We start from the raw sequence: 18,233 nt of genomic DNA on the forward strand, positions 1-18,233 counted from the left end.
CGAGACAGTGTTATGCCTCGGTGCGACCCTGTCTACAGCCACTAAGAACCTCTGAGTACCTATCGGTCGCCATCTCGCAGGGTTTTTTTTTGCAGACCCCAACCACGTCCTACTGTACAGAGGCTGTCATGTTCGCGATACATGTGGCCATCCACGGTCATTAACATGCAGAGCGGACAGCAGGGAACGCTGGCAGTCAGCCTGGGGTGTGCGGGGTGCCCCGCGTGGATAGGGAGACAGCACAGCGAGATGGGAAGGGTGCCTGGGGACTGAAAGAGATCGGTGGAGAGCAGAGAGGGTGGGGGGGGGCGTGTAGGGAGTACCGGCTAGAAGACACTCATGGGGGGTGAGAAAAGGGTGACCAGGAGGCTGGGGGCCAACTTTAACTGTTCATGTTCACCACGGGGGCATAGCTACCGCCCCGCCCCCTCTTCAGCCCCCTTCCCCGCCTATGCGCGTATGATGGACCGTGGACCCCCGGTGTGGATGCTGTGCGCGGGTTGCGTCTGCTGTCTCTGTAGGGTATGTGAGCCACACGCTAATTAGTTAAACAAAGGACTGAATGGAGGCATGTGTGTGTGTGCACGTATATGCGGTGCTGTCGGTATGCTTTCAGTGGTGTATTTGTGTTGGGTCTGTGCTGTTGTGTGCTGTTTGTCTGGTTGCCGCTTGTATATTGTGGGTGGTGCTGGTGCGTTTAATAAGCGCGTTGTGTCTGTGCGGTGTGCTGGCTTTGTGTGGTGTGTATGGTAGTGGGCAAACAACGGTATAAAATCGAGGGAGCTAAAAGAGGGGAGAGGTTGGGGGTCACTGGCAGCCGAGGCAGGTGCCCTTACCGCGCGGTGCTTCTGGAGGCTTCTGAACTCTGGAGCTGCGCGGGTGCTGCTCCCTCCGCGAAGTCCTCGCGCTGTCCGCTCCAGGCACTGGGCTGCGGAGCAGATGCGGGCCTCCCTCCCCTGCCAAGGGCTGTGCCCCTCCCGCGGGACGCGCGTCAACACACTCCGCGCCCGTGAGCCCGAGTGCGTGAGGCCGCCGCCGCCGCCGCCACGCACATGCCTGCTGCATCACGCCAGAGGAGGAGGCACGGCCTCGCCCGCCGGTGCAGCAGGGAGCGCCTCTGCCCTGCCCACAGCCTCCCGCGTAGCGCCTGAGAACCGGAGCCCGTCCTTCGCCCGCGCCAGTGGAGGAGCAGGGCACCGCTCCAGAGGCGACCGGCAGCCGCGCAGGTGAGTCTGGAGGGCGCGCAAAGGGGCCCCACAGCTCGGGGCCAGAGGGAGTGCGGGGGTGGGGGGCGCCCGCAGGGCATACCCCCAGCCGCATTTTATGGAACACAGGTGAGGGAGCAGAAAGAGAGGAGTCAACAGGTTGGTACCAGCACCCGTGCGGTCTGTGCAGTGCATCCCTTCGGGTGCTAGAGGGCAACTAGGAACACACACCAAACTCAGTGCTGGTCCTGTTGACGCCGTCTTACACTGTAATAGTCCACAGAGCGAGATAAAGCACGCACACAATAGTAACGCGATCATCATTAATAAAATGCCGCTTAGCCATAGCGGCCTCTCCGGGCCCCTCTGAACCGGACAGCCCTTGCCACAGTCCGTGGTTTCCAGGATGAAGTGGGGGTGCTGGCGGTGTAGCAGCATACCCTTCGCCTGGCCCAACACCTCTACTTGTATGTAGAGGGGCGTGTGCATGTCTGTAGCCCCTCTCCTACATCCTATCACCCCGTAACTGGATCGTTACTCTCTAGCAAGGACCCAGTACTGGGACAGCCCTGCCAGAGCTTCGGAGCACCGAACGCCTTGCCAAAGCCCCCTCTCTCTGCCCATACATGCATATACCAATATATGCCCGGGTGAGTGACATGCAAGTGTCTGCATACGTGTTATGCTCCAGAGAAATGTGCTACAAACGAGCGGTGGGCGTGCATGGCACCCTGAAGAGGTACTGCTCTCCCAAGTGTGGTAAATGAGTGCTAAATGTCGGACGGGCAAAAGAAATGGGTCTAATAACACAACACAAATTGCCCTGCGTGGTGCAAATGGAGACACTTGAATGAAATTGCATGGATGTTTTGTTTTGCTCATGGAGTTATCCAGCATGACGGGGGAGTGGGGGGGGGGGGGGGATGGGCTGGCGGGGATCTGGGTGTGGTCAAAAAAGAGAGCAACGCCTAAGCAGCCATACTCTTGGGCTCCCACGCTCCCCTCTGCCACCACCCCACTACACTCTATATAGTCAGCCTGGCACACGGGGTAAACATCTGTAAGCCACATGGTACTCATTTCATCAACTGCATAAGCATGAAAGTAAGAGACAGCATGCAGGTTGCACACATATATCCGGAGATTTACTTATTTGTGTTCCTGGCCCCATTTAATGTACACACTTAATTGGCAAAATTGCATGTTTTCTCTTCTGGCACACACCTGTCATCTACACGCAAATTATTCGTATGCACATTACGGATCACACTGAAGCTAGGCAAACCACTACCCACTTTCCTCGCCTAGCAACACTTCTTCATTCACAATCTTGTTTTATAAAATAGGCTGAAATACAGCTCTCAGATAAGGCTGTGAAAGCCTCGTCTTTTTAATTAATCTCATTTAGAAATCCCGAATACATTGTAACTGCAGGACGGCAAGTACTTTACCAGAATGCAGTAATATTGGCTAAGCAGAAAAGCCAGGAATGGTTGAACACGGAGTCTGAAAACTGGTCCCCTGGCTGAACTCCTTTTAAGCCTTAGGCACACCCTGGAATAGTCACAGCGATAACATCACTAGCTTGTAGTCATTATTTTTCAAACACACATGCATCTTGTTGCTATGCATAATGTGCATACAGTTTTCCGTTGGGCACAAAAAGGTTAACACGTTTTTTGCACATTAAAAGACAATGTCACATACTAGTCTATTTGATACAGTTTTAAACATATGCTTGCTTTCTTTTCCAGAGGACCTAGATATAGACACAGATTGAGAAGCCAATGAGGGGATTTGCATACCATCAAAACACTAACACTTCCCTGGAGCTGAGACAGACTCGAGAAAATGGTCACTCCTTTACCGTTTTCTGTGCCTGCTACAGCCACGCATCTTAGAAATGCATTACGTGAAAGAAAGAGACAGGTGAAAAATGATTTTTCCAGCAAAGTGCAGGGGGGGCTACCATGACTCTTTCTTCCACCTGTTGGGTTGTCAAGGCCTAGCACAATCGCATTTGCTGAGTCAGCAACTTGGTAAAAAGTCTTAGATTTCCTAATAATTGAGGCGTCTGTGGGTCAGGAGATGGGGTAATGGTTATGGTGAGGGAGCACACCTTCCCTCTGCCTTTGATGCCTTTGGTCTTCATCTTTCTGGCTGAGGACTTTAGGATAGGCTGTAGTCCCATCAGAGGTCTAGTGAATCCTTTGTCTTAGCTTGAGAGCACAAAGAGGAATCATAGAAAGAGGGGGTGCCTCATTGTTATAAAGGCAAACTGTCTAAGGGGGGATGCTTCAAAGCAAGCCTGTTGTAAGTAGTCCATGCCTTGCCTGGAGGAAATGGGAGATAGTAATTAGAAGAGAGCCCTAACAGAAACCAAGATGGTGGAACCTCTCTGTCAGACAAACCTCTCCCCTCTGGCTATTCTAACTCTGCCCCCTTCCCATGCCTACTGACTTTAAAGGGATTCCACTGTTCAAGACCTTAGTGTGAGTGTGCTTTGGTATGCCACTGTTGCCTTTGTAGTACAGATTTTAAGGTCACATCCTGGGGAGGGTTCCTGTGCCCTACGAGGAAGTCACTGCTGTTTCTCTAGGAGGATAAAAAGGCAGCAGCATGGCTAATGTCCCACATGGCAGCACTGGAGAAAAACAGACCAGACATTAATACACAACAGTCCTGTTATAGCTGGGCACTGCTCACACAGCTGGCACTAGTGTGATATCACATTTCTGTGGCTTTATAATTATGTGATCATAGCAGCCACCATGTCACAGCCATTCATGGCCTATATTTAATGATGTATGTGCCACAAGGCTGTCTAGGGTACACAATTACTAGTATTCGGATAAGAGGTACGGACAGTTAAAAACCCTCCTCTGCCTGCAGGAACTTTGTGTTTCGGCAGCAGTCAGGAATGAACATGTTGCCTTTGAACCTGCTCTGTCCCACTGCAGAGCTGAGGCTAAGGGTGTCTATCTCAGCAAAGGCACATATCAATACTATAAGTTGTCATGGAGCATATAGGAAAGGGGGGTCTGATAGTCAGATCTCCCTCTAAGAAACAGAATTACCTACCTCATTGTATGTAGTATAAAGCTGGGGCTATTCCAACCCACCAGATGAAATTCTGTCACAGTGTATATTAACAGCAACAGCCAATGTATGGGCCAATGAACAGCAGTTGTGTTGTAGTGTGTGCTTCTGTAGCAGTGTTTAGCTGAAGAAAGAGGGACATTCAGTTGTTGAACGTACTCTGTTAAAAAGGTTGTCTCTTCGAAGGCCGGTTATCCCTTTCACAGTCCTTAGAACATATATATACATCCTAATTTCCACAGGAAAGCACTGAGCACCCGACAGTGAGATGATACACACCTTTTAGTAAATGATGTGTCACAATAGGTGTCAAAACCCAACTAGGGAGAAAAGGCATTTATTGCTACGTGCCAACCCTTAGTGCACTCCAAAGGGAATACAATCCCCAAAATTCATTAGTGTCGCAGGCGCGTGCGGTCTAATAAGGGTCCCACTGCTTGCTATTACAAATTTCAATGTGGTTATAATTTCTTATGTTGGGATTTGAACTGCTAAGTTTTTGAGAAGTTGAGATAAGTGTATAACACCCAATTGAATGTTAATTTGTCAGACAGTTGTGTTTTACGCTCTTAGTTCAATTCACAAGTTTTGACAATTCATAAATCCAACCAATGTCAGTAAGATCAGTTCCTTAATACAAAGATTTACGTTAGAGAAATAGAAAAACCCTCCATGGGTTATTTTAATCAAAGTGTACCATTTTTTCAAAACCTTTTTGATAAACACACTCTCAATTATAAGACTTTTGTTTCACACATAAATTCACAAAGTCCCTTTTGGTAATAACAGAATGAAAAAATAAAGTTCTTTGGTTAGAAGTCACCAATCCAAAATAGCATCAGGATTTTTCAGTGTATTGCCAACACATTTCGGACTTTTACAACAGTCCATCTTCAGGGCCAATGATACTGTTTGTTCCAAAAATATACATGTTCTTGAGCTCAATTCCTAAAGTAAAAACATAGAGAATATTCCACTATTAGTGTTATTTAACTAACTCAATATTGGCAATCTCACTCCAAGAAATTACAACTTTAACAGTTATACCTCTAGCAATGGCAAACATGTTACTTAACGCACCTCTTTTTTAGTGCCACTAGCACTTTTATTTCTGGTCCTTGGACACACCCTGTTGGTAGGATTAACTGTGCATAACTTGCTCTGTGTGTGGTCAGTTACACCTCAAGAAGACTCTCTCAAAGAGAATATCTAGAGAAAAGACAGAAAAAATGTGGATTCAGCAATGGTGAACCGCTTTTAGTTAGTGGGGTGAGCAAAGTTATCCCCCCACCCTCCTAGGTTGCTATGGTGAACCGGTTTTAGTTAGTGGGTGAGCAAAGTTATCCCCCCCACAGAGTAGCTCTGTGGCAATGTAGGGGCTTAGTCTACTGTTTGAGTATGGATCTATCTCTCACCTCTGTGCGCGAAGTGCGTGTGTGTCAAGATTCCTCAGGTATTCGGATGTCGAGTTGCTCTCTCCAGTCCGTAACCTTATTGAGCGTATACTGTTCTAAATACCGTTTGAATGCCTTTGCGCATGCGTTTGAGCGGGTCGGATCGCTATCCTATCGCGCATGCGCATGGTGGGTATTTGTCAGGATCCCATAGAGCATGCATGGGTGGGTAGCGCGATTCCCCTGTTGCGCAGGCGCAGTGTACGTCGTGTGACAACTTGGTTCTCGCGGACTACTCCATGCATGCGTGTGTGTGTTCTCGACGTTCCCACGTGGGGAACCAGAGTGTATTCTTTGAGTGGCGGGGATGTCCAATCAAGTACAATGATATATTAGTTCCTGAGCTATTTGCGGCTCCAACTGTACATAATAATGTAAGTCTATGTGTATGTTCAAATCCTCTCAATCCACGCCCAACCTTCGTATAACTCTGAATGAAGGCCGGTGTACCGATTTGCAAAGCTAATTAGTCATTAGCATTAGCATTCATTGTGGTTGTTCTTAGTATAAATGGTTCTAAGTCCTGGCAAGGATTCGTGTCATTAGGCCACAGCACGCGTGAGTGGGGAGTAACGCAGACAATAAGTCTGCTTGGGTCCCCATTTGTCCCATGCTGTAGCTAAGAATCGGCACAACACTGCGTCTCTCCACTGTGGTCTCTAAAGAGGTAACCCCGTTCACTGTACCAATCCTGCTATTGCGTGGCTATGGGGCTGGCTAGCTCTTGTGTGGAGTGCTCTGATCTACTAAGGATCTCTCCTGTCTCGCTCTTTACTATGCGCTACCTGTAAGAGCCAGGTTATACATGTTTGTACGTTCCACATTGGTCTCTGCCGACGTGTCGGCTCACATTCTACAGTGACTACTTGAGTACACTGGTCTCACAGTCATCTCACATGTAGGATTTTGGCAACATACATCCAGGCATTTTTTATGCATTTTTAAGTCACAATATGACTTTAGGTCAAGATCTATCTGTACCATGAGGTCAGGTATCAAGAGATAGGCTAGGGTTTATTTCAAATCAGAGTCAACTTTGCATTTTGATCCATTTAAACATAACACATCAGGTCGAACTCTACATTCATGCCGCCAGGGCTAAGACAGTCAAGGGTATCAATCCAAGTTATCTCCCTCTGGTGGAGAGTAGGGATGTAACGGTATAACGGTATACCATTAAAGATACCGTGAACCACTTATTTGAATAATAATAGCCGTCACATTGTTTATACCGTTATACCGTTCATACCGTAAAGTGTGCTTTTCAATCTGATTTGGAAAGACTGCAGTAAGCAAGTGCTGCGCAGTCTTGGTCTTGCACTGTTGGATGTGCCGTCTGCCAAGTAGTTTCAGTTGGAGCAGTTTTTAATGCCATTCCATAAACCACACGTGCCTGACACAAAATCAATATGTTAGCAATAGGAAGAATAGATACAGTGCCAAGAAGGAAAAGGGTTTACTTTGGGTTGGCGGCTTTGGGGTTTATATATTTATAATGGATAATGTTCTCTAAACATATGGCAATGGGGGATTTCCCTGGTTCTATCATTGAATTTACATATAATAAGTCACACTGCGAAATTCACTCATCTCTGTGGGTATTCCCTGCTGCCATACCAAAGGGTAACATGTCCGTGATTACTGAACACCTTTTGGCCCGCAAGTAAACTAAAGGCTGTAACGTAAAGAGAGTGCGTCTATGTGTGTGTGTCTGTGTCTGTGTGTGTATATGCGCACAAGCGTATACTACCATCAGCCTCCATTGATCGGTGGCATGCAGGTTATCAAGATGGCAACATGTTCATCTTCACCAGTAGCCAGTGGGGGAGCATAAAGCCTAAATGACCACTTAAGTAAAGCTATTCAGTTTGCTTTGCCAGTTGCAGCAGGGCTCCCCCCTCTCCTCTCTACACGTGTGTTTGTGTTTGGTGGAAGCAGGGCATTTCAGTGGAAAGTATGTTGAAAGCCCAATTCTGGCCCTGGGTGCCTGGTTTTGTTTGTGATGCTAAATCTGTCAATTTATGACCTTTTAGAAAATATTTGTTAAGATTAGTTAACTCCACCTGCTATACCGCGATAACCATGATATACCGTCATTTGGCAAGAAAGTTATCGTACCGTCATAAAACTAATACCGTGACACCCCTAGTGGAGAGTTCTTACAACATCTCCACCTCTAGGGCCAAGTTTCACCTGTTCAAGTATCACACATTTCATTTGTGCTACAGAATGTCTGTCTTCTGAGAAATGTATTGCAACAGGTGATTTCTGACTCTTTGTTCTGATGTTGGATGTTTGCTCTGTGTGAGGATACACCCCCGGAGTCACCTAATTTGAACAGTGGCGGGACATCTAGCCCACTCACCAACATAAAGTTAACAGAACACCCTGTACCTACAGTCATGGACGGTGAAAACATGCCGCACATAATGAAAAAACCCACTCTGCCAGGAGATTCCAAAATAAAATCTACAGAGACTACATGTCAGAAAACTACTTCTCCCACAATGCACTATGCTGAATCACGAAGAAAAGCTGGCAAATCACTTAGTTCCAAAATGCATAGTGACCTTCACCTACCTTATTACCTCAGCAGAAGAAAGGAGTTCAGAACGGACAGAATATCAGGAGGGCGGGTGGAATCCAATAATAACCAGGGAGGTCAGGTGGGAGAGCCCAGAGAGAAAAGCGAGGAAAGGGTGGGGTTGATTCATGAGAGCACGGAAAGATTGAACACACCTGGACTTGGGAGGGGAGGGGAGGACAGCATTTTTAACGCATGCGTAGATTCAGAGAGGCTGTCTGTTCTTTCTTTATCCAGGGAGAAGGTGAGTGCAAGGAGAAATGGAAGGAGGAGGCAGCAGGTTTTAACTGGGCATACTGATTGCCAGAGCCACAGGCATGCAAGAAGTCCGTATGCGCGAACTCTCGCCGCAGAAAAACGCAGAGTCCCTCTGACAGGGGCTTACTTGAAAAGCACCATTTGGCCGGGATAAATGCTGGCTGTTAGACGACACGGGCATTGATTTATGGACTGTTTACTTTAACCCACGGAACCAAGGAAAGAAAAGGTTACCGGAATGGACATCTCCTTTTTTTTATTTTATTGAACTTCAGATAGGAAGTCTGAAGCAACGCTTAGTGAGTGCCTTAGGAGGAAAAAGAAGCCCACAATAAAAGGCAAGGACATTTAAAAGACTTCTGTTTTTTTTTTCTTTACATTAATTTGGCCTTATCCCGTGTCACAGCACCAACCCTGATTTAAGGCCTTGTTCAGGAAAGTGAAAGGAGTGCTTCCTTGAAAAAACGAAAATCGTGCTTGTGTTGAAAACTGCATTTAAAGTTTTTTTTTTTTTTTTTTTTGTTCTGAATAAAAGGATTTGGTGCATCCTCAAATACGCCTCCCGCCTGCTGATTAACAGTGGTGGCAGCGGTGGGATAAAGATAGCGCCTCGCCAACCACAAAACAATGGAAGCGGTAATAAAAACCTTGGCTGAGGGTCAGCAACAGTTACAGCAACTAATCCAGGTGCAGGGACACCAAGCACAAGTAGATCGCCAGGCCCTGCAGCAGGCAATCCAGGTACAGAATGCCGCCCAAGAAAAATGGCTAAAAGAAGCACCGTATTCCGGATCAGAACTGAACGGGTGCCCACTTCGGGAACGGTTGTCACGGGCACAGAAAAGAGAGAATAAGTGGGGATGGAGGGCAGAAGCCCAGGAAATATCCCTGATAGATTGGAAAGTAGAGGATCATATACCCTCATTCCGCACCGAAATAGAAACGGATGACTCACTAAAACGGGCAAGAGAACAAGCTCATGACCCAACCCAAAATACAGGCTCCAACCCATATTTTAGAGAGAAGCAGGGTCTTTACTACAGGATAACCAGAGGGGTAGACCACACAGAAAAAGAACAACTATTGGTACCTCTGTCCTATCGCAAGAATTTGGTGCAACTAGCACATGACCACAAAACAGGGGGGCACCTGGCAGAAAATATGACTCTGAAAAGACTACTCCTGAACTTCTACTGGCCGGGGATATATGCAGAGGTGGCTAAGTATTGTCAGGAATGTTCCATCTGCCAAAAGACCAGTAATCGTATTCCGCCTCGAGCCCCGTTGCAGAGGATGCCCCTTATTAAAGAGCCTTTCCAACGAATTGGGATGGATATTGTCGGCCCCATAGAACCTAGCAGCCGAGGGTATAAGTTTCTCTTGGTGATAGTGGACTATGCCACAAGATACCCGGAAGCGTTTCCCCTACGAGGTATCTCAGCTAAACAAGTCTGCGACGTCTTGCTCCCATATTACGCCCGAGTGGGAATACCCCAAGAAATAGTGACAGACCAAGGAAGCAATTTCCTGTCCCTTGTAATGAAAGAAGTGTGTAAAACATTAGGAATAAAGCATCTGAAAACTTCTGTGTACCACCCACAAACTGGTGGACTTGTGGAAAGATACAATCAGACCATAAAACAAATGTTAAGAAGGGCCACAAGTCCCACAGGATTGGGGTGGGACAGAACACTACCCTGGGTACTGATGATACTGCGCGACACGCCCCAATCCTCCAGAGGATTTTCCCCTTTTGAACTGTTATTTGGAAGGCAACCAAGATCTATTCTGAAAGTGTTAAAGAACACGTGGGAGAATCAAGAAGAGAAAACGTTGTCTGAGTATGTAAATGACTTACAAGAACATTTGGGGCACCTCCGGGAATTTGCACAAGAGAGGTTAGTTCGAGCCCAACTACAACAAGAAAAATATTACGACCAAGGAACCCGATTACGCACCTTTAAAGTGGGAGACAAAGTCCTGGTCCTATTACCAACGACTACCAATAAAATGCTGGCACAGTGGAAGGGTCCTTATCAGGTCACAAAAGTCTTAGGACCGGTGAACTATGAAATAGCGGAGCCCGACAGAAAAGAAAAAAACAAAAATTATCATGTAAACCTGCTCAAATTGTGGAGAGAGGATACCCCACAAATACTGTGTGCAGCCCTCTCAGAATTATCGGTGGCGGAACAGTTGGTGCCCAACGCACCCAGTGGTTTACATGACGTGATGGACGGGCAACAACTGAGTAAGAATCAACTAGCAGAGTTGTTTGGATACCTTGATCCTGTATCAAAAGTATTTTCCGGACTGCCGGTCGAACCAACCTGGTGTCGCACCACATAAAAACAGAACCAGGCAAAATAGTCCGCCTCAGACCTTATCGGATACCCGAGGCCAAACGGGAAGACATAAATAAGGAAATAAAGGAAATGCTGAGACTGGGCACCATCATACCATCCAAAAGCGCCTGGTGCTCACCAGTGGTACTCGTACCTAAGCCTGATGGGTCCACAAGATTTTGCATGGATTTTAGACAATTGAATGCCATATCTCGCTATGAAGCTTATCCCATGCCTAGAATTGATGAGTTATTAGAAAGGTTAGGAGCTGCAACATACCTAAGCACACTGGACCTCACAAAAGGGTATTGGCAAATACCACTGCACCCGGAGGATCAAGAAAAGACAGCGTTTGCAACCCCTCAAGGCCTCTTCCAGTTTACTGTCCTTCCTTTTGGTCTGCATGGGGCACCGGCCACTTTCCAAGCCCTGATGGACCAAATCCTAAGACCACATGAACCATATGCAGCTGCCTACTTGGATGATATAGTTATTTTCAGTACCACCTGGGAGGAACACTTATCCCATCTTAAAAAAGTAATCATGGCATTGGGAGAAGCCGGCTTGCACATAAACCCTAAAAAAACCAAACTGGCAGCAACCACTACCAAATACTTAGGATACTCAGTGGGTGGAGGAGTGATAACACCTCTGTTAGACAAAGTACAAGCCATACAACAGCTCCAAGTGCACACCACCCGGAAGGGGATACGAGCTTTTCTAGGATTTGTGGGATACTACAGAAGGTTCATTCCTCACTTTTCCTCTATAGCTGCTCCATTGACAGACGCCCTCAAAACCAACAAAACGCTAACAATCACCCCAGAAGTAACCCGGTCCTTTTATTCTCTGATCAAACTGATCGCTAACAGGCCGGTTCTACACTGCCCCGATTTTTCCAAGCCTTTCTTTTTACAAGCTGATGCTTCAGGGTGCGGCCTGGGGGCTGTACTATCACAGGGAACAGAAGATGAACTCATCCCAGTTGTTTTTATAAGCAGATAACTGTTATCACACGAACTTCCATATTTAACCCTGGAAAAGGAGTGCTTAGCCATAAAATGGGCAGTGGAATCTTTACGTTACTATCTGCGGGGTAGACAGTTCACCATTTTCACGGACCATGCTCCTTTACGGTGGCTAGCAACACAGAAAGATTCCAATCACAGGGTATTGCGATGGTTTCTTACATTACAGCCATTCCGATTTGTAACCGTGCACAAACCAGGAAAATATCAATTGGTAGCGGACTATCTGTCTCGTTCCCTAGATCAGCCCGATCGGCATGATTCCTTGAGGGAGGTATGTGAGGATACACCCCCGGAAGAACCTAATTTGAACAGTGGCGGGACATCTAGCCCACTCACCAACATAAAGTTAACAGAACACCCTGTACCTACAGTCATGGACGGTGAAAACATGCCGCACATAATGAAAAAACCCACTCTGCCAGGAGATTCCAAAATAAAATCTACAGAGACTACATGTCAGAAAACTACTTCTCCCACAATGCACTATGCTGAATCACGAAGAAAAGCTGCCAAATCACTTAGTTCCAAAATGCATAGTGACCTTCACCTACCTTATTACCTCAGCAGAAGAAAGGCATTCAGAACGGACAGAATATCAGGAGGGTGGGTGGAATCCAATAATAACCAGGGAGGTCAGGTGGGAGAGCCCAGAGAGAAAAGCGAGGAAAGGGTGGGGTTGATTCATGAGAGCACGGAAAGATTGAACACACCTGGACTTGGGAGGGGAGGGGAGGACAGCATTTTTAACGCACGCGTAGATTCAGAGAGGCTGTCTGTTCTTTCTTTATCCAGGGAGAAGGCGAGTGCAAGGGGAAATGGAAGGAGGAGGCAGCAGGTTTTAACTGGGCATACTGATTGCCAGAGCCACAGGCATGCAAGAAGTCCGTATGCGTGAACTCTCGCCGCAGAAAAACGCAGAGTCCCTCTGACAGGGGCTTACTTGAAAAGCACCATTTGGCCGGGATAAATGCTGGCTGTTAGACGACACGGGCATTGATTTATGGACTGTTTACTTTAACCCTCGGAACCAAGGAAAGAAAAGGTTACCCGAATGGACATCTCTTTTTTTTTTTTATTGAACTTCAGATAGGAAGTCTGAAGCAACGCTTAGTGAGTGCCTTAGGAGGAAAAAGAAGCCCACAATAAAAGGCAAGGACATTTAAAAGACTTCTGTTTTTTTTTTTCTTTACATTAATTTGGCCTTATCCCGTGTCACAGCACCAACCCTGATTTAAGGCCTTGTTCAGGAAAGTGAAAGGAGTGCTTCCTTGAAAAAACGAAAATCGTGCTTGTGTTGAAAACTGCTATTAAAGTTTTTTTTTTTTTTTTTTTTTTCTGAATAAAAGGATTTGGTGCATCCTCAAATACGCCTCCCGCCTGCTGATTAACACTCTGACCATCTATTTTTGGCTTCCTGGTGGTCATGCCTACATAGAATAGGTTACAAGGACACTTGAGTCCATAGATGACGTATGATGCGTCACACGTGCAAGAATGTTTAAGGAGGATGGTTTTCCCTGTATGTGGTTGACTGATAGTATTTCCTTTTAGTATAATGCCACAGTGCTGGCAATTGTGGCATGGAACAGTACCCTTGAATGTGGTTTTTCCGGTTCTCGTGGTGGTTATGTCTGCTCTGATCAAGCTGTTACGTAGAGATTTATTGTTCCTGTAGGCGAATGTCGGGATCTCTGGGAAGAGTTGTTGTAATTTTGGATCCATTTGTAACAAATGCCAGTGTTTCTGAAAAATCCTTTATATTCTCTTGCTCTGGGTAGAGTATGTCGTTACGTATACCAATTTTTGTTGATCTTGAGTAGTTCTAGGAGTAAGCAAAGTTTCTCTTTGGGTCAAATTCACTTTCTCTTTGATTTCAAAGATTAGATTTCTGTCACATCCCCTTTTCAATGACTTTCTTTTGTAAGGATGATGACTGCCTGGAGAATTCTGCCGTTTCCGAGATATTTCGTCTGTACCGTAAGAATTGACTCAACAGTAAACTATCCAGTGTTCTTTGTGGATGAAAACTCGTGGCTAGAAGTAAGCCGTTCCTATCTGTCTCCTTCGTAAAGATCCGTGTTTCCAATTTTCCTGCTTTTACATAGATTTCGACGTCCAGGAAGTGTATTTTGGATGCACTAGTAGTGACATTCGCCCCGGTGCACCTGAAGCCTCACTATAGTACAACAGCAACAAATGGAATTTCCGCCATTCTGAAATAGTAGAAACTCAAAATTAAACTACAGTAGTGCCTCCCTTCCCATTCCCTCACAATCATTATTCCGTCAAAACCCAACTAGATACCTTGCATTAAAGTGATATCTGGGAATTCCCATTGTTGGAGATAGTTGCGAAAAGACAATTGTATTCTTGGCTTTGCTTACTGCATGCCTCCTTTAAGGTTGAGGGTCTCTCAGACCCATATGGGGCTTTCTCTGCCGTGGGCAGGATCTTTGAAGTACCCTACCCTTTGAATAATCAGATATTTTGTGATGTGCCCAAACATTGATCTTCCGCAAATGTATCTCTGGTGTTCAGGAATGCATGTGTTTGACTTTTCGGAACAATGTTTACTCTTTGCCATTACAGGTTTTTTGTTTTTTTTCACACTGAAATGCATGGGCATGTTTTATTGAACATATTTTTATTGTTTTCACATACAAACAAAATGCATTTTAGCATGGTAACATCCCTCAACCCAACACCTCCACCACCCCCCCTCTCCCCGGAAGAGATAGTTGGTGTTGCTTTGTTCTCGGGTAAGTCTATGAGCTGAATATGTCTGTGATTTTGATATTATGCGGGCACCATTGTTCCATGTAGTCTGATTGTAAGTATTCCAGAACCCTCCCCCCCCTCATTCCTTCAAGAAGGATTCTGGCGAGCCCAGTAGATGATGTGTTATCTTTTCTATGGTCATTTGTGACCAAACCTTCCGCAACCAAGTGTATACAAGAGGTGGGTCTTACTTTTTCCAGTTTTGGGTGATTGTCGCCCATGCCGCAATGACCAGGCCCATAAAGCTCCTCCAATGTGATTTATTGATGTTCTTAGCCTGTTGATCCTTCATTCCGCATAGCCACACTTTTTCTCCCCACCTGTTCCACTTCTGGAAATATCCTTTTCAGTTCCGTTTTCACGTCTGACCAGAATACTTTGACCCCTTGACAGTCCACCATATGTGCTTCCACATACCTGCTTTCACGCAACCCCTCCAACATCGATTGTTCTTTTCCAGATACATTATGCTGAGCCTCTCTGGTGTGTAGTGCCATGGAGTAACTATTTTTAGCCACATTTCCCTGGTTTGTTCTGCTCTGGTAAGTTTTGGGATGCCAGCCCACAGGTCCATCCACTGTTGTTTTGGAATCACTTCCCCAAGCGTTCTCTCCCATCTTTTCATGTATGCCCACTTAATTTCTTCATCCGGTGCGTTGATAAAGTTATAAAGAGAGGAGACTAATTTCTTGGCTCCGGAGTTGGTTAGTAGGTACTTTTCAAATGGGATGAGGTCCCTTGTGGCTGCTTGAACGACCTCGGGTGTTGCCAACCAATGTCTGAGTTGCTCATATCTATACCTGTCCGCCTCTGTCAAGTTACATAGGATTTTACGTTATTTAAAAGATCTTATTTCTTTGTCTTGGAACATTTCACCAATTTTTTTGCACCCTGCAGCTTCCCAATTATCAAAGGCCCCGCGTTCCTATCCCGGTGGGAATAGAGGGTTCCGACAGATGGGCGTAAAAGGGGCTATCACTGTTGACATGATGTCCTTCCGTGTTTGTTCGTCCCAAGCATCCAGTGGGGTTTTCATGACCTCAATAATACGGAGATTTGGGTGGTTATGTTGCTTGTGTTTCCAAAGAACGTCCTCCAACAGAGTTTTAGTGCCCGCCCTATCTTGAGTCACCCAGATCGTTTGTTGATCCTCCCCCAGCCACTCCTTCAACAGCCACAGTTGCGCTGCTTGATAGTATTTCCTGAAGTGTGGGAGTGACAGTCCCTCTGCTCTGGTGTGTGCCGTGAGGATGGCTCTTGCGACCCTTGGGGGCTTCCTGTTCCAGATATAGGACGAGACTGCCCTTGACAGTGCCTTAAAGAAAGATTTAGGAATTATTTTAGGGAGGGCATGGAAGTAATACAGCAGCCAGGGGAACAAGTTCATTTTCACCGCTTGAATTTTACCCCACCATGAGTCCATTAGCGGGCAACAACGTTCCAAATCTCTTTTCAGTTTAGCTAGGAGCGAGGGATAGTTTCCCTGAAATAGCTTGTCTATCTTATGTGTGAGTGTTATACCCAGATACTTGATACCCTCCTCAGCAATTTTTAGACCAAGCAAACCCGCCTCCCTTTCCAATGCCCCTCTCTCTCAATCCAAATGCAGTATCTCTGACTTTTTCGTGTTGATTTTTAGACCAGAAATCTCCCCAAAAGCCTCCAGTTCTTTCAAGGTTTGCGGTAGGGACCTGCCCGGGTCTTCTAGGGCCAGCAGCATGTCATCTGCATAGGCTATGACTTTGTGTTGAGTGCCTGCCATCTCGATTCCCTGCACCTGGGCTGATTCCCTGATGTTAATTAATAGTGGCTCCAGAAAAATAGCATATAGGAGGGGGGAAAGCGGGCATCCCTGTTTGGTTCCTCTGGTTATCTGTACCCTTTCCGTGACCTCCCTGTTTATCGCTATTCCTATTGATAGGGAGTTGTAATTGGCTTTAACCATGTTAATGTAGTGTTCGCCAAATTCCATGTGTTTTAGAGTTTTAAAGAGTATGGACCACTCCACCCGGTCGAAAGCCTTTTTCGGCGTCTAAAGAAAGCAGGATTGCTGGTGTGTGTGTAATACCATTTTTTTCTACCAGGTGTATTATCCTTCTCGGGTTACCATGTGTTTGTCTGCCCGGAATGAAGCCCGATTGGTCTGGGTTTATTAGAGAGGGGAGAAGCGGGGATAAACTAGCGGCCAGGATTTTGGTGTAAATCTTAGAGTCCAAATGCATCAGGGCTATTGGACGATACGCGCCATGGAGGGAGGGATCTTTACCTGATTTATGGAACACCAGTACCTTTGCCTCATTCATGGACAGGGTGATGTTCCCGCTTTCCCCAAAGGTGTTTAGCAGTCTTGTTAAAACTGGGGTGAGAATGTCTGCATATGTTTTGTAGAAGGGGGGCGTAAAGCCATCTGGGCTGGTGCCTTGTTGTTTGGGAGTCCTGCAATTGCCCTTCTCACTTCTTCCTTGCTAATCTGGGCTTCCAATGCCAGTTTGTCTTCCTCAGATATGTTTGGAATGGGGAGAGATTGTAGGAACCTATCTTGGGTGCCCTCATCTGAGCGCTCCGTCGTTTATAACTTTTGGTAGAATGTCTTGAAGGCCTCTCCAATGTCCTTGGCGCTCGTTAGTGTCTCTCCTTGCGCGTTTTTGATGTTTAGGATGGACATTGATTTTTGCTTTGTGCAGAGTTGTCTTGTTAGTTATCTGTCTGCCTTATTGGCTTTGATGTAGTATCTTTGCTTGAGGTAGAGGAGGGATTTGTCTGCTTTTTTATTGCAAAGTATTTCCAATTGCCCTTGCGCATGTCTCAACGCTTTCTTGAAGCTTCTGGTGGGGTGAATCATTAATTCCTCTCGGATGTCCGTTACTTTCTTTTCAAGTTCTTTTTCCCAGCCGTGCCTCTGCTTATCCTTGGTGGCTTTCAGAGCTATCATATGTCCCCGGATCACCGCCTTGAAAGCCTCCCAAACTGTTCCCAGTGGGACATCCGCTGTGTCATTTTGTTCAAAGTATTCTGTGATTTTGTCCCTTATCGCTTCTCCCGTCACCGGGTCATAGAGAAGATCCTGAGGTAGCCTCCACCTCCAAAGACCTCCCCCCTTCCCCGGAGCCTGAACCTCCAACCATAGCAGGGCATGATCCGACAGTGCTATGGGACTTATTTCCACTCCTTGGATTTTGCCCATCAGTCCCACTGACACCCAGAAGTAATCAATTCTCGACATCGTGTTATGCACATGCGAGTAGTAAGTGAAGTCACTAGTTTGACCCTTTAGTTCCCTCCATACATCGCACAGTGCCAACTGCTCCATCTTTAGCTTGAGGTGCTTGGACAGAGCACCATGACTGTGGGGTCCCCCCCCGTGCTCCTGTCAAAACGTGGGTCCCAGGCCATATTCATATCTCCCCCAGTATTACCTCCCCTTTCAAAAAAACCCTCCAGTTTCCCATCATGTCCCGCAGAAATCCGCCCTGACCTGT

At 46.4% G+C, this 18,233-nt stretch overlaps 2 protein-coding genes across 4 annotated transcripts in view; one reads left to right on the forward strand and one right to left on the reverse strand.

The window, feature by feature from the left end:
• Window positions 1–1,053, reverse strand: part of LOC138504311 (dual oxidase maturation factor 1-like) — a 375,710-nt gene extending 374,657 nt beyond the window's left edge. Inside the window, exon 1 of one of the 2 annotated variants that reach the window (XM_069624720.1) lies at window positions 837–1,053. The gene's annotated coding sequence lies outside the window, so the exon portion shown is untranslated. The remainder of the gene's footprint in view (window positions 1–836) is intronic. The other variant, XM_069624722.1, reaches the window with a different exon arrangement.
• LOC138504310 (dual oxidase 1-like) overlaps window positions 1–18,233 on the forward strand; it is a 1,064,761-nt gene that overhangs the window by 102,444 nt on the left and 944,084 nt on the right. The window contains exon 1 of one of the 2 annotated variants that reach the window (XM_069624718.1): window positions 1,087–1,226. The exons of the other annotated variant lie outside the window; for it this stretch is intronic. The gene's annotated coding sequence lies outside the window, so the exon portion shown is untranslated. Of the gene's footprint in view, window positions 1–1,086; window positions 1,227–18,233 lie in introns of those variants that run through there. 2 annotated transcript variants of the gene reach the window in all.

This window comes from Ambystoma mexicanum, chromosome 11, assembly GCF_040938575.1.
Source record: "Ambystoma mexicanum isolate Mex_15411 chromosome 11, UKY_AmexF1_1, whole genome shotgun sequence".
In the NCBI taxonomy this organism is placed as follows: Eukaryota; Metazoa; Chordata; class Amphibia; order Caudata; family Ambystomatidae; genus Ambystoma; species Ambystoma mexicanum.